A 15,135-nucleotide genomic window follows, 5' to 3' on the forward strand; every position below is an offset into this window, starting at 1 on the left:
TAGAAGAAATAAATGAAAATTATTATAATTTTTATATTGAACCATTTGGAAATGGGAAATATTTAAAAGTATACTAACTTCTAAATAAGTCGTTTTCTTTGTTATAGGCAGAATAGCTGTATGATGTATTCAGAATATCTGTAGAGGAAATATAAAATAGATAACATGTTGTTAAGAACATAGTGTGTGTTATTTTCGGCAGTTTTAGAGAAATGACAAGTATACTTACATTTTTTACAAGGGTATTCTTGTATATTGGTATAGTTTGTGTTGGATGTTTTCATAGGATATGTAGAATAGATGTATGATGTTTTCAGAATATCTGTAGAGGCAATTCAAAATATATAACATGGTGTTAAGAATATAGTTAGCGTTTTTGTGGCCAGTTTTAGACACATTACAATTATACTTACATTTTTCAGAAGGGTACTCTTGTATTTTGTTATAGTTGATGTTGGATCTTTCAAATGATCTATAGGGAAGATGTAAAAAGCAAGATATGTTGCTTAGAAATGTGCAATAAGAAAATTGGCTGTTTCATAACAAACACATCTATACTTACATGTGTAATTAGTGTAGTTTTATCCTTTTTGGTGTAGAAATAGGGCAATCTCAGTATATCTGTAAATATAATGTTTTTAAAAATTAAATACTCTTGTAAATTAGTGTTTAAAAACAGCAGTTGGTGTATAACAGAGCATTATTATATACTTACTATCTGATTTTGCACGTGAAGAAATATGACCATGTAATAGGAATTGTGTTGGAGTAGTTTCTATCAGAAATGTAGGAAGAGAAGAAAATAAAATAAGTGTAAGAGTTAGGAGATGTAAGGGAAATAGTGCACTTCTAATTTAGATTTCTAAAAAATGCAGTGTTACTTACTTGATTAATTAGCTAGTGAGCTGGATCTTTAAAGATGTTTATTCTGCAACAAAATCTTCAGAGTGTTGGCATCTACTTTCCAGAGAGGTAGCAGCAACAAATGGTGGAATGCATGTATCCCTTTTATAGTATATGTATTATGTGTGCTTTGATTTGATTGGTTGTAGGATGTAAGGAAGCATTGTATAGGCTAGTTTGAATTTTTTTTAGTTAATTGGAGTGTTTGTTGATGTGAGAATGGTGGTATGTGGTGATTCCCGCATTAAAGCAGGTTCGTTTTTAAATGAAATAGATTTTTATGTGAAAATAAATAATGAAAATGTTTGTTAAATGCAAAGAATATTTAGAAAATGATAAAATGCATGTAATAGAATGTATAGCAAATGTTGATTAATAGTAATTTTATGTAAGTAACAGGTATTATATGTGAAATGTGTTTTGTATAGAGCAATGACTTTTATTGATGATTAAGATGGTATTTTGGAAATGAAAGTGTACAAACATGAACTCAATATTTTTTTTTTAACGATATTTTGGTAGTCTATATTTTTGTAGTCGATATTTTTGTAGTGTTAGGGCTAATTTCATGTCCAACGATATATTTGTAGTCGATATTTATTGAAGCGATATTTATGTATTCGATATAGTAAGTACTCGATATTTTTTACTCGATATTTTTGTAATTTGTGTAATAAGTATAGAAAGTCGATATTTTTGTCGTCGATAATTTGTCAACGATATTTTGGTAAGTCGATAATGTGACCGTCGATAATATTTCAGTGATCCCTCGCCGCCATCACCATCTCACGGCGGCTGGAGACTACAGCTCCCAGCGGGCTTTGCGTGCACTTCCGGTTCCCGCTGCCTGCGCGCCCGGAGGCGCTACAAAGGCGGGTCAGCCCCTCGGTGGAGCGGGAGTCTTTTCTTGCCAAACCCTACCTGGAGGATAACTCGACACACGCAGCCTCTGCCCCTGGGTCCAGGAACGCTGTAGGTCTCGCCGCCATCACCATCTCACGGCGGCTGGAGACTACAGCTCCCAGCGGGCATTGCGTGCACTTCCGGTTCCCGCTGCCTGCGCGCCCGGAGGCGCTACAAAGGCGGGTCAACCCCTCGGCGTCGCGGGACGCGCGCGGGCGACACCGGGCTGAGCCCGGGCAGAGGGCGGGCCGTCGTGGCCGTCAGGGGCTGTCAAGGCTGGGCTGGGCCACGTCCCTTTCCTTCCCAGCTGCAGTGAGCACATACGGCCTGTGTGAGACTCCGAGCTGTTCCCTGCAATCATGTCTACACGATCCGGAAAACTCCTTAGGAGTGATGGTGAAAGGGGGCCCATTGCCGGAAGCCCTGTTATAGGAACCATGGACCGCTTCATCACCAGGGTGGCAGCGGTGATTGAAAAGGAGATTGCCATGTCTGAGAGGCGTCTATCTGAGGTTTACCTCCCTTCAAGACGCTCATCTTTGGGGGTTGCTGCCCTGTCGCTTACACCGGTCAGTGAGAGGGTTTACTCTGCTCCCCCACCTGGTGTGTCTGGCGACTCTATAGACCCCCCTGAGTTGGCTGAAATAGGGCAAAATATAGATAGGTTGGAAAATTTGGCCGCGCTTCTCCCTATTGCCACTGTGGAAGATGGTGGTCTTAGTAAACTGTCTTCGCCAGTATCACCTAATCTCCGTAACGAAGCCACCAGTGATCCTCTGCCTCCAAAACCGCCCACTCCCACTATAGTTATACCAGATGGGGAGATAGATAGGGAGTCCCCAAACATCCAAACTCCCGAAACCAGGCAGGAGAATAGGCTCTCAAACAAAAAGGCAAGAAAACGCAAAAAGGGTAGGCTAGTGAGACAGGCCGCTCTTTATCAAAGAGTAAGAAAGCACTCTGGACCTGGTATGAGAAACATAAGGGGGCGGTCTATAGAGAATGAAGTTGACAAAGAAGGGGATGTTGCGATCTCTCCCAGGGGGCCACACTCAGATGTTAACACCGCCAAGGCTCCTGAGCCCACTGACTCTGTAACAATTGAAAACATCCTTGAGAAGCTAGATAGTCTCTTGAGGCCTCTGCTAATTCAGGTTAAGGGTCTAGGGGTGAGGATAGATAAATTAGAGCAATCAACCCTTGACGGATTTTACTCACTCAAAACTACATTTAAACAATTAACCAGAGTGAGTGAAAAACAGGACACGGTCGCAAAGGGGAACGAACCACCACTCCAGAGAGACCCTAAGCCCCCAATCTGTCTAAAAAAGGTTGGCTCTAATAGTGCAACAACCCCAGCTCCCAAATCTCCTCCCTGTCCCAAAGCAGGGCCAAAACACAAGGGGCCACCAACACATTTAGAGCCTGCTTTAAATAAGCCCAAGCCTCTCCCACAAAAGCAGCCACAGACAGCTAGTGGCAAAACGATAGTCACCCAAACACCAGGCACATGCAACAAATCGCATGGATTAGTGACAGGGAAAGCCCCTAGTTCTATACCCCGACCTATAGCCCCAGTTACCACTTTATCGGTACCTAGTTACCCAGTACGCCGGATCCCTCCAGTAAACCTCCCGCCAGACTGTCAACCTTTTGTTGCTGTCATGGTTAACGTTCTCCCTCTAAAGGAAGGCCAGACGGAAAACCATCAATCACTCAAGAATAAGTGTATCCATTGGCTGAAGGCAAACAAGCCAATTCCGTTGGGTGTGGATGGTATCATCCTAGGTGTCCGTAGAGTAGGGTGGGTAGGGCAGGGGAAAAAAACTCAAAAGGGGGGCTGCATAATCATAAATTTTCAAGACCCTAGAGTAGTGCCCTCGATCTGTACTCCTATTAAAAACATGGGGGCTCCAGGGGTTAAAGTGGTAGATCTTTCTTATTTCTACCCCAGGCAAATTGTTAGCTTAACTGGAGGAAGCTTAAGTTCCCCTGATTTCTGTCAAAACTGGGAGACACACTGGGTAGGGCCTGTGGGGGGCAAAAGGGTGAATCATTTGTGGGCACCAGGGCCCTACTGACTGGAAATTGGGAGTAGAGTAGACCAAATTGGAGTATCACCCACCCAAACTAACCTTGCAAGTGGGATAGTAGCCCCTAAAGCCACCTCCCAAGACCCCTGCTCCCCTCAGACACCTCTGAGGAGGACCACAGACAGGGACATTCTTGCGCCCAGCGACACTCCAGCTGTGACGGACCTAGTATTTAAGGTTTTCAGCTGGAATGTCGCAGGGATTGCAAGAAAACTGGCTCTACCAGACTTTACTGCTTGGGTTGACGAGCACTCCCTGTGTATTTTCCAAGAGACATGGAGCCTGGTGCCGGTTCATAGGGTGGGATTTTCTTCCTATTCCTCCCCTGCACAGGTGTCGGAAACAGGGAGAGGGCGACCTCTGGGTGGCCTTCTCATTTGGGTCGCAGCCTCTCTAAACTGTATAGTAGAGGAGTTTCCAACAGGCTGCCCGGACATACAAAATATCACCCTAATAGATCAAAGGGGAAGACTGGTCCTAAATGTCTATAATGTCTATGCCCGGGGGACCAAGGGTGGGAGAAAGTCTCTTGTAATATCTCTCCTCGAGACCTTGCTAAAGAATACCTCGTACAAGACGCGCACATTGGTTGCGGGCGACATGAACTGCACGTTCGAGCCTTTGGGCTCGGACGTTGCCCTCGACCAAGACGAGGAGGATACCAGGCTGGGGATCCCCGTTCTGGAAATCCCACCAATTAGGAGGTGGACAGAAGTGGCGCTCCAGCTATATTCCCTGAGCCTTGAATTTAACTTAAGGGCAGCAAATGGGAGGACAACCTCGGATAGGGGGGGTGCCCACACGTACAATAGGCCAGGACACACCTCTAGGATAGATTATTTACTAATAGATATATACCTATGGTCATATGTAAGGGACATGCAGGTGGTCCCTACGACCGAAAGCGACCACAACCCAGTCTCTTTAAGCATGGACCAGTGGTGGTGTCCCGCAAGGAAGGCCAATATTAACGGGGTAGCTGCACCCCCGGACGAGTCTGAAGTATCCCCATGTGGTAGACGAATAAAATGGGCAAAACTGGTCCTCTCTGAGGTAAAGATAGGGGAAATTTTAACCCTCTTAAATCACGCAGTGAAAACCCTTGGGTCCTCCCTAGAAGGGGTGGGTAGAGTGAGTGGGCTTTTTGTCTCCTTAGTGGAAGCCTTGACTAATGTATTTACCTCACACCCTAGCAAGTCGGGTAACAAAGATTTTAAAAAACAAGACGATGGTTGGTATACCCAAACATGTAGGGTACTCAAGGCAAGCCTAGTTGAGGCAGTAAAGCACAAACCCCGAAGTGTGATACAGGAAGCAAGGAAGGCCTATAAGGAATCCCTCAAAACTGCTAGGAGGGAGTGGGAAGACAAATTCTGGGAAGACCTGCTCCAAGCCAGTAAAAGTAAGGATTCAAGGGCCTTCTGGAATCTCATAGCCGCACGGAATAAACCCGATGCAGCTATGAGACCCTGCAACATCCCTCCTCAAAAATGGGTAAATCATTTTGGGGCCTTATACCTCCCTCCAGATGGGGTACTGAATGTTGGGTTGAACCTTACATTAGTAATTGAACCTCACGCCTATGATCTCTTCACTCCCTTAGAGATTGAAAAGGTTATAGGGTGGGTAGCGCCTCGTAAGGCAGCGGGCCCAGATGGCCTCCCGGGGGACCTTATGAGGGCATACCCAGCGGAATGGGGAAGGGTTATTGCTGCTCTCCTAAACGACATCATCATGGGAGGGGCAGTGCCAGAATCCTGGAAAGGGGCGGTGGTGGTCCCGATATACAAAAAAGGATGCAGGGAATCCCCGGGGAACTACCGCCCCATAAGTCTGATAGACTCCACCCAAAAGATAGCTCGTAAAGCTATCCTCGGAAGGATCCTCCATTGGGTGGAGGAGAATAAAATCCTATCGGACTTTCAGGCAGGTTTTCGGGCTAGAATGGGGACAATAGAGCAGGTGTTTAGGTTGGCACTACTGGGGTGGAAAGTGGTGGAACTAGGCAAGGGTAGTCTTTACTTGGCCTTTATAGACCTGAAGACTGCCTTTGACCTAGTCCCCCGGGAAGAGCTTTGGAGGGTGCTTTATGAGTTGGGATTACCCCCTTACATCTTGTCCCTCCTCATTAGCCTCCATGCCCATACCTTTGCACAGGTCCGTTGGGGTACAAACGGAGAACTCACCGAGAAGATACCAGTGTCCAGGGATGTAAGACAGGGCTGCGTCTTGGCGCCCACCCTATTTTCACTTTATGTGAATGGGGTGGTAGAACATCTCCAACAAGAACCAGCTGACGCACCCTGTCTCGGAGGAGTCCGGATCCCCACTCTGCTTTTTGCGGACGACACGCTTTTGATCTCGAAGACCCCCCAAGGCCTCCAGAAATTGCTAACGCGTTTCCAGGAGTTTTGTGCTGCAAAAGGGTTAATAATCAACGTGGACAAAACAAAATATCTAGTCCTAAATCCACCAAGGAAACTGGGCCGCCCACCTACCCTTAACTCTGTTGCCTTAGAGAAAGTGTCCGAATTCGATTACCTCGGCATTCGGATAACGGACAGGATGTCCTGGGCAAATCACATTGACAAAATGGTCCTTAACCACAGGAGAGTAGGAGGAGCTCTCATGAGGGAGTTCCGGGCCTCACCTAGGAGATCACTTACCCCGGTAATCGATATTTACATGGCCAAGGTAGTGACATCAGCCTTGTATGGGGCAGAACTGTGGGGCCACTGCCGACTGGATACCTTGGCGACAGCAGAAAGCAAGCTACTAAAATCCCTTATTTCTAAGCATGGGCGAATTTTGCGAATCTCGCGTTCGTGAATTTTGCGGATTTGCGAACTCGCAATCCGCAAAATCCGCGAATTCTCGCGAATTTGCGGATTTTTTTTTTTTGTGTTTGCGCGGGTTTCTGCCAGTTTGCGAGGGTTTTGTACAATGTCGCAAATTGCGAACTTACCTGTCGGGTCGCAAGTTTCGCGAACTTGTTGTTTCTACGTGTCCAGCCTGTTTGGGACACTCTTCTTCATCACTGCCACTCTCTGTCACCACTGCCACTCTCTGACTACTCATGCCACCCTCTGGCCCACCAATGCCACCCTCTGTTTCATCACAGCACCCTCTGGTTGTCCAGTCAGTGTACATTATTATGGCAACGCAAGCACACCTTCCCTGCCTCAAGTGACCTGAATTAATTTGGGGCTGATTAATGTGTCACAGAATATTTTTTTAGCTGGCACCTGCTTCCTTAGTGCTTCCTGATTAGTGATCTTTTGCACTTGCTAAGTGCTTTCATTGTTGCAAAATTAGTTACAACACCTGCCCTGCCCCAACTGACAATAATGAATTAGGGGCTGATTAATGGATTTGAACTTCCAGCCTGGCTCCTGCTTGTCTCCCTTAGCTGTAATTCAGGACCTTTGTGGCATATGTGTAACTATTCTGAGGTTCAGAGCAGGGTCACATAATAGTTGCAACTGGCAACTGAACTCTGGAGGGGCCCCTCAGGAAGCACTACAGGAAATGGCTACTAATGATGAGCCTGAACTTTTGAACCTGGTGAGTAGTTTCAGTTTTGCTAAGATCGTATTTCTGCAATTTTGCACTTATTCGCGGGGCGCGAACTCACGCGAACAGTGCGAACAGTGCGAGCAAAATCCGCTGCTCGCGGATTTGCGGATTTTGCGGGAGATTCGCAAATCTCGCGGATTGCGAATTTACCGAAAATCCGCAAAATCCGCAAGCGAAACGGATTTTCCGCCCATGCTTACTTATTTCTATCCCACTGAGCACACCATCTGTACCAGTGTTGTTGGATACAGGCTGTAAAAACATTAAAGATCAAGCCCAGCTTCGCCCTCTCCTCCTATGGACACGAATCTGGAGGGGTGAAGAGCTAAAATCCTACGCTGATGGCCTGGGGGAAATAATGAGTTCGGGGGGTTGGGCTAAAATAAGATGGTTAAGAGAAACTAAAAAGCTTCTGGAGAAGATCGGTCTTGGGGACTGTTGGTCAACACGTTCAGCGCCTCCGAAAGAAGTTGTTAAGGCCCTTTTCTGGAAATGGACTGCGGAGCAACTAATTACAAACTCAAACCACTGCAAGTCTACTGTCGCCTTTTTATTAGTCAAAGATATTGTGGCTTTTGAACCCTACCTGGACCTGATTACCCTCCCCTTTGATCGAGCCCTTTATTTTAAATTTAGAGTTGGATCCCTCCCGCTTGGTGCTGTGACATCAAAATGGAAATCAGTGGCCCGCACGTCCCCCAATTGTGCTTGTTGCCCGAGTAGGGTAGAGTCCATTGCGCATGTTCTATTTGAATGCCCTGACTATGCAAGGCCTAGGAGTTTTTGGTTGAAACCCCTTTGCCGGAACATGGGTACACGTAGCCACTTAGTAGCCTTGCGCATCCTAACCACGGACACATCCCCCCCCATTGTATGTGAAACAGCAAAATTTTTAAAACAGTTTTGGCTTATTCGGTGTAAGAGATTGTCAGTAGCGGTTTAACCCTATTTTTAGCTAAATTATTATCGGGCACCTCATGTCCTTTTATCCTTTTTAAATGAGTTCTTATACTGACTTCTTAAAGTGATGCTTTTTGTACATTGTAATGATTGTATTGTAAATGTGCTTATAAGATATCTTGCATATCGAATAAAAGCTTATGACTGACTGACTGACTGACTCCCATCCATTGCAATGTCGTCCTTGTCTCTGAAGGTTTGCCATCCATGGATCCAGAGCTCCTTCAAAGAGTTCTCTGCAGTGGACTCCTGCTCCACTCCTGATGCATTCCCCAGTTTGAACTGTTTTGAATCCTTTCAACACCATGAGCCCAGGCTGAATCCAGGAACACGGCACAGAGAGACTGTGACCCATGGACACGAGATTGGGAGAAGCTTAGACTTCATCCACGTCGCACTTGTGACGCGAGCCATATGGTGAAACCAAGGGGACGTGTTGTGATGCCAGGGTGCGACCAGCTGCACCTTTTTGCTGATCCTGTATTGTCCTAAGGACTGCCTGAAGAGGCTCAGTGGTGTTTTGAACTGTTGTTTCTTCTCTCCCACAGGCCGGACTTGTTTCTTTTCAATAAAGTTTGGGAGAGATATAGTGTCCTGTGGGACACGTTCTAGTATTCCTAATAAATGTAACATGTAACCAGCCACTCCCCAAGGGCTGGCTCCCACACTCACTCCTCACCCATCACAGGTGTCACCTGTTAGGTGACCCTGCAAATAAAAGGGGCCAGGCGCACGACGGCCTGGGCCAGTTCCAATTACCATAACCATACCTCTGTGTCATTTCAGTGGCATGAGGAGCTAGGGGCCAAGCCATTTCAGACTCGCCCTCACTTGGCATGCAGCTGATGGGCCGAGATTTGGTGGCACTCATCAGCGTGGCAGGGGCAACCAGTGCCTGGGAGATTGAGGGCTCTTCCTCATGGCCCACTCAGCGAGCGGGCTGGAATAGGTACTGAGGCCCCACCGCTGATATGCAACCACTTCACCACAAGCGGCAACAGGGGCCTGGCGGTCCTCGGTGGGGTCAAGGGCAAGCTGGCCTCACTCTAGCCCGCAGGCCCACGCAGTGCAGCGGCGTAGTTAGCTGCTCGCAGTCACTAAGCTCACTTCCAGCCTTGTGGCCAGTGTTGTGTTCTCAGTCTGGCAAACCCGAGGTCAGGCCTGTCACACTGCGCCACACAGTTACAGAATACTCACACAAGTGGCATGCACTGCAGGTAGGCGCGAAACGCCCATAGGGCTAAAAGGGTTTCAGGACCCCCGTCACGTGCCCCAGCCCGGGCTGCTGCAGCTCGAGCTGCTGTGGGCTCGGCTGGGCAGTGTATGTAGTCTTATCTCCAGCACAACCATGTTTTTTCAGGTCTTTAAAGATCATTTGCATATTTACATACCTTTGTAAACTATTTACCGAGGCTTTGTTTTTTTCTGGTTCCGGTACCCCCTGGATCCATTCCTTACATTTGTATTATATATTTACGGCCGTAGTGTGAGAATGCATTTCATGAAAAGGAATATAAAGTATGGTTGTCAAAAGAAAAATGCCAGCCATGTGTTGTTTAAAGTGCCTGCAAAGACCTTGTCTTGACACTAAATAGGGTATAAATACAAAAGTATGTATACATTTGTAATGTGACTTTTCTGTCTTGTCTCTTTAACCCCTTCTGTGCTCCCGTTGGCCAACAGCCGACAGGAGCACTCCCTCCCTGGTGCTGCAAACAACCGTTGGCCATCGCAGCCCGCCCTCCCTTTAGAACGCCTGCACCGCGGTGGAATTACCTCCGCAGTTAAGGCGTTAATAATCAGTATTGGATCATTCAGGCAGCCCTTGAACACAATTAAAAGTGCTTTCTATTTATATTTGCTGTTCGAAGGATGCATAGATAAGTGCTGAAAATACGGCTTTAAGTGACTGCTTATTTTTGTACCGTCTAGGACATCAAAATAATGAACAGGCAGCCCTAATCATAAGACTGGAAGTTTGTTGCAAGATCAGCACATTATTAATTTCCTCCACCCTCGAGCCTTGATTAATGACATAATAGCAATAGTTTGACTTGTATCTGAAAACCTATGCCTCCGTCAATAAAATGCTGAATTATTTCAAGTGTCTGGGAATACATTCTGCCTTCAGACAACTCACTCCTCATTTTCGCCCTTCATTTTCACGCTCTCCCTGCACTCTCATCCTTGACAATGCACTCACACGGATCACCATGCACTTACACCATTCACCTGCTCACCTCGCACTCAACTGTCTGCAGTCATACAAGCACACTTCTCACCCTGCATTCATGGGACACTTCACTGCTCAATCTGCAATCTCACTCAAACAAGCCCATCACTAACTATGCTTGAATTCGTCCCACGCTTCACTTACATCCGCACCCAAATTCATATGGTCACCTCACTCACCCTGCAGTCACTCCTCTTACTCTACTCTCATACTGTTGCATCACTCACAGTGTACTCACATGGGCACTTCTGCCACTCACAGGGCAGAGGGTTAATGCACCTGCTGCAAAACGTTATAAATAAATACATAAATAAATAAATAAATAAATAAAGAACGTGCACCATGCAGATCTCAGAAGTGAATGTGAGTAAACTATGAGTGGCGCTATAAAAAAAAGTTATGTCTGTTAGAAAGGGGCAATAGAGAGATGAGGTGCATTGTTGGTGAGTGGTAGTGAGGGAATTTATGGAGGAGGAAATGGGGGAGGTGGAGCTAAAAAAGACAGTTGTACCGTATGCGAACAGTGCTAGGGCCAGCCCTGGCTGGGAGTGTTAGACCCAACACCCCTACTAAAGTTCGGGTCTAATTACGCCCCTGACTGCAGGAAGAGCCTTGAGCGACCATCCTGCATTTAGTTTCTGCCCTCAGGGTGCATGTGGATACATTTTGTAGTAGAGGCCGTGCGGCACTCTGCAAAGCCCGCCTGTTGACTTGTAATGTGGGCTCACAGCCCGCACTCTGAAGTGCAGCATGTAGCGGTCTAGTGTCTCCAATGGTCGGCAGAGGCCGGAAGCACCACCGCACTATGTTGCACTCTCTGGCCAGGCGTGGCCAGAGGGCTTAAATAAAGGGGCCAGAGTGGTCGCTTGGGATTTCTGGTCCATACCGACTATCCACTGTGTCTGTCTCACTTATTGTTCCTCCCCTGCTAGGTATTAACCACTGTATCACCCCTTCCAACTCAAGCGACAGCGCAAGTACAAGGGTCCCCACACTGGCGACGAGGGTGGGGTCGCGCTGCCCGCGTGGTCCGAAGCACCCCTGCAAAAGTGGAAATACCTGATAAGGCGCTGTAGAAGAGGTGCGCCACCCGCAGGCCGGCCGACAGCAGCGGCGAGCACCGGGACGATCCAGCGGCGACGGTCGACCCCCGGTAAGCAGCGTCCGCCACAGAAGCTGTGACTAGGCACCGGGGAGACCGCTCCAGAAGACGCGTGTGCCTCAGCAGTAGGCCCGCGTCATGCCCGAGCAGTCGGCAGCCCGCAAGAAGACGCGCATGTGCGAAGACGTGCGAGGCCCAGCCCGGGAGAGTCTGAGCGCGTAGAAGAGCGCTAGCAGCAACAGGAGCCGGCAGCAGGCAGGAAAAGTAGAAAGTAGATGCCCCACAAACAAAAAGGGAAAAGAAAAGGAAAAAAAGGGACAGACCAGCAACAAGCCAACAAGCATTGGCAGAGAAAAAACAAACATAAACAAGCACTGGCAACAGTAACCGAACACAAAAGAAAGCAGTGGGGAAAGCATTACAATTACCCGCAGTGGTAAGAACTGCAGACCCAACACCACAGAGGAGACAAAAGGGGTAGTTTTAGCTCCAAGCAGCTAGAAGTCTAGAGAGGAAAACAGGAGCCCCACAAGCAGCCCACGATGTCGAACCAGCAAGCCCCAACAGCAGCAACGCAGCAACAAGCAGCACCTCCTGTACAACCTCAGCCTCAACACTCGGCGCACTTGCAAATTCAAGCATTACCCCCGTTTAGCGAACTGATTCACCAGGCGATGGCGTCCCCAAGGTGGGCAGTGTGGATTGGGCGCCTTAATAATTATTTTGTGGCCACCAGAGAGACAGATAATGAGGTCAAGAGGTCGCTACTCCTTCAATTCGGAGGGGACGAGATTTACAAGCTGTTCGCGCATCTCCCAAACACCGGAGCGCCCAATGACTATAATGCCGCAGTCAGGGCACTTAATGCTAATTTCGACCCTCAGCTTAATCCCCACTATGAACGGTTCAAGTTCAGACAGTCAAGACAAAGAGAAGGGTAAACAACGGACGCATTTCACACACGCCTCCGAAAGTTGGTGAGCACGTGCACAGAGAATGATACGACTAAGGAAGTCACAGCACAACTTATTCAAGGCTCCTGCAACAAGCCGCTGAGGACGCTAGTATTGTATCAGCCATGCATCACGTTGGAGGAAATCCTGCTCCTCGCTCGATCGCACGAGTTGTCGGATGTTTGGGCGATGGCGATGGAGGCAGCACTTAACCCACAAACAGATCCCGGAGCAAGCGTGAAGACGGAAAGAGTAGAAGCTATTCGTACCTCCAACCAGAGTGGGTGAGGAAGATGGCCTACCCGAACAACGCGACGCACACTGTGTGGGTATTGCGGGCGAGAAGAACACAATCAAGATGGCTGCCCTGCGAAAGGGAAGACGTGCTCAAAATGCGGAGTGCCGAATCACTTTGCAAGCGTGTGTCGAGGGGGTTTTCGAGGAAGGAACCCCTCAGGGAAGAAGACACTAACAGGTGCAGTGAGGCATCTGTCCCTAGAAGAAACACCGACATCACGGCCCGTGAAGAAGCCATCTCGCCACTACTCGTGTCTAGAAGAGTCCTCCACAGAGGAGGACGACGAGTGCTACTTCGTATCATTCGCGAGTGCCCTGAAGAAGAGACGGAGACCACAACCAAAATGCCAGATTGAGATCGACGGATCGACAGTGACTGGTTTGATCGACACCGGAGCAACAGTGAACGTGATGGGCTTGCAGCACTACAAGAGTCTAAACCCAAGACCTCAACTGACCCCGTCCAAGATTCGGATCCTCACGTATGGAAGCCAGAAGCCACTCCCCCTTAAAGGGAAAATAGTGGTCCAGGTGAGGTCGGAGGATCAAGAAGTCACAACAACGTTCCACGTTGTCGACAGGGAGGCGGATCTGCTCGTCGGGAGCCACACTGCAGAAGATCTCAACCTAATCGCTTTTGCCAACTCTGTGAAAGTGCTCCAAACGGAGGATGTCCTGCAGCTGTTCCCGAAGCTATTTGAAGGTCTGGGAATGATCAAGAGACAGCCTGTGAAGTTACACATCGACAAAGCAATCCAGCCGGTTGCACTGAGGCACCGGAGAATCCCGTTTCATCTCAGGCCGGTAGTCGAGCAGGAGCTGATCAAGCTAGAACAGCAAGGAGTAATTGAAAAGGTAACGGGCCCGACGCCGTGCGTGTCACCCATGGTCATAGCTGAAAAGCCCAGTAAACCAGGAAAAATCCGGATCTGCATAGACATGAGGATGCCCAACAGGGCCATAAAACTGGAGAGACACCTCACACCCCCGGTAGATGACATACTTGCTGACTTAAATGGCTCACAGTGGTTTTCAAACTTAGATTTAAACGCTGGCTACCACCAATTAAGGCTCACCTTGGGCTCCGACGTTACAAAAGATTAAATTTTGGAATATCATCGTCGGCTGAAATCTTTCAAAACACCGTGAAGGAAATCCTGTCAGGCCTCTAAGGCGTACAGGACGTGAGTGACGATATTCTGATTCATTCAAAAACCATTAAAGAACATCATCGGCGACTCAGAGCCACACTACAGCGGCTAGCGGAGCATGGAGTGACCTTACACAAAGACAAGTGTAAATTCTTTCAAAAATCAATACAGTTCTTTGGTTATGTATTTAACTCGGAGGGGGTCAAAGTAGCTTGCCCCATCCCCGACGAGCGCATCGGAGGTAAGAAGCTTTTTAGGAATGGCGCAATATTGTGCAAGATTCCTCCCGAACTTGGCGACCATTGCGGAGCCCCTGCGAAGTCTCACAAAAAAAGAAACCCAGTGGAAGTGGACACGCGTGGAGGATGATGCCTTTAACCAAGTGAAATTGGCACTACTAGATGGCACAACCATGGCCTACTTTGACACGTCGAAGTGCTAGTGGATGCAAGTCCAGTTGGCTTAGGGGTACGGCTTACACAAGAAACTGAGCCAGGGATCTGGGCTCCCCTGGCATTTGCAAGCAAAGCACTGACCACAACTGAGGGGCGGTATTCACAAATTGATAGAGAGGCACTTGCCGTGAAATGGGCATGCAACCATTTTCATCTCTACCTTAGCGGCCACCCTTTTCGAGTGGTGACAGACCACCAGCCACTAATCCCGTTGTTCAAGGGAACTGCTCCTCACCCACCGCCTCGGATTGAACGTTGGGCAATACAGGAGCAACAATACCAAATGGACCTAGTATACAGACCTGTAGTTCCGTAGTTTGTGGGTGAGGATCGGTGGTTCCGAACCCGTTCAATAAAGATCGTCGGAAATAGACGATTTTGGTGTCAGCAGACCGCAAATCATGAGTGTAGTGTGTACGAGTGTTTTCGCTTCAATCGATCGAAGAGAACACTATGTATTCAGGGATTTCGTTTGAACCTTCGGGTTCCATTTTGTGTGTGGCAGCCAT

General features: G+C 47.9%; 1 protein-coding gene across 5 annotated transcripts in view; it reads right to left on the reverse strand.

Moving 5' to 3' along the window:
- Positions 1-15,135, reverse strand: part of ANKRD13B (ankyrin repeat domain 13B) — a 475,220-nt gene that overhangs the window by 179,238 nt on the left and 280,847 nt on the right. Inside the window, exon 1 of one of the 5 annotated variants that reach the window (XM_086955098.1) lies at positions 11,728-11,946. The exons of the other annotated variants lie outside the window; for them this stretch is intronic. The gene's annotated coding sequence lies outside the window, so the exon portion shown is untranslated. Of the gene's footprint in view, positions 1-11,727; positions 11,947-15,135 lie in introns of those variants that run through there. 5 annotated transcript variants of the gene reach the window in all.

The sequence above is a fragment of the Lissotriton vulgaris genome, chromosome 2_1 (genome assembly GCF_964263255.1).
Source record: "Lissotriton vulgaris chromosome 2_1, aLisVul1.2, whole genome shotgun sequence".
In the NCBI taxonomy this organism is placed as follows: domain Eukaryota; kingdom Metazoa; phylum Chordata; class Amphibia; order Caudata; family Salamandridae; genus Lissotriton; species Lissotriton vulgaris.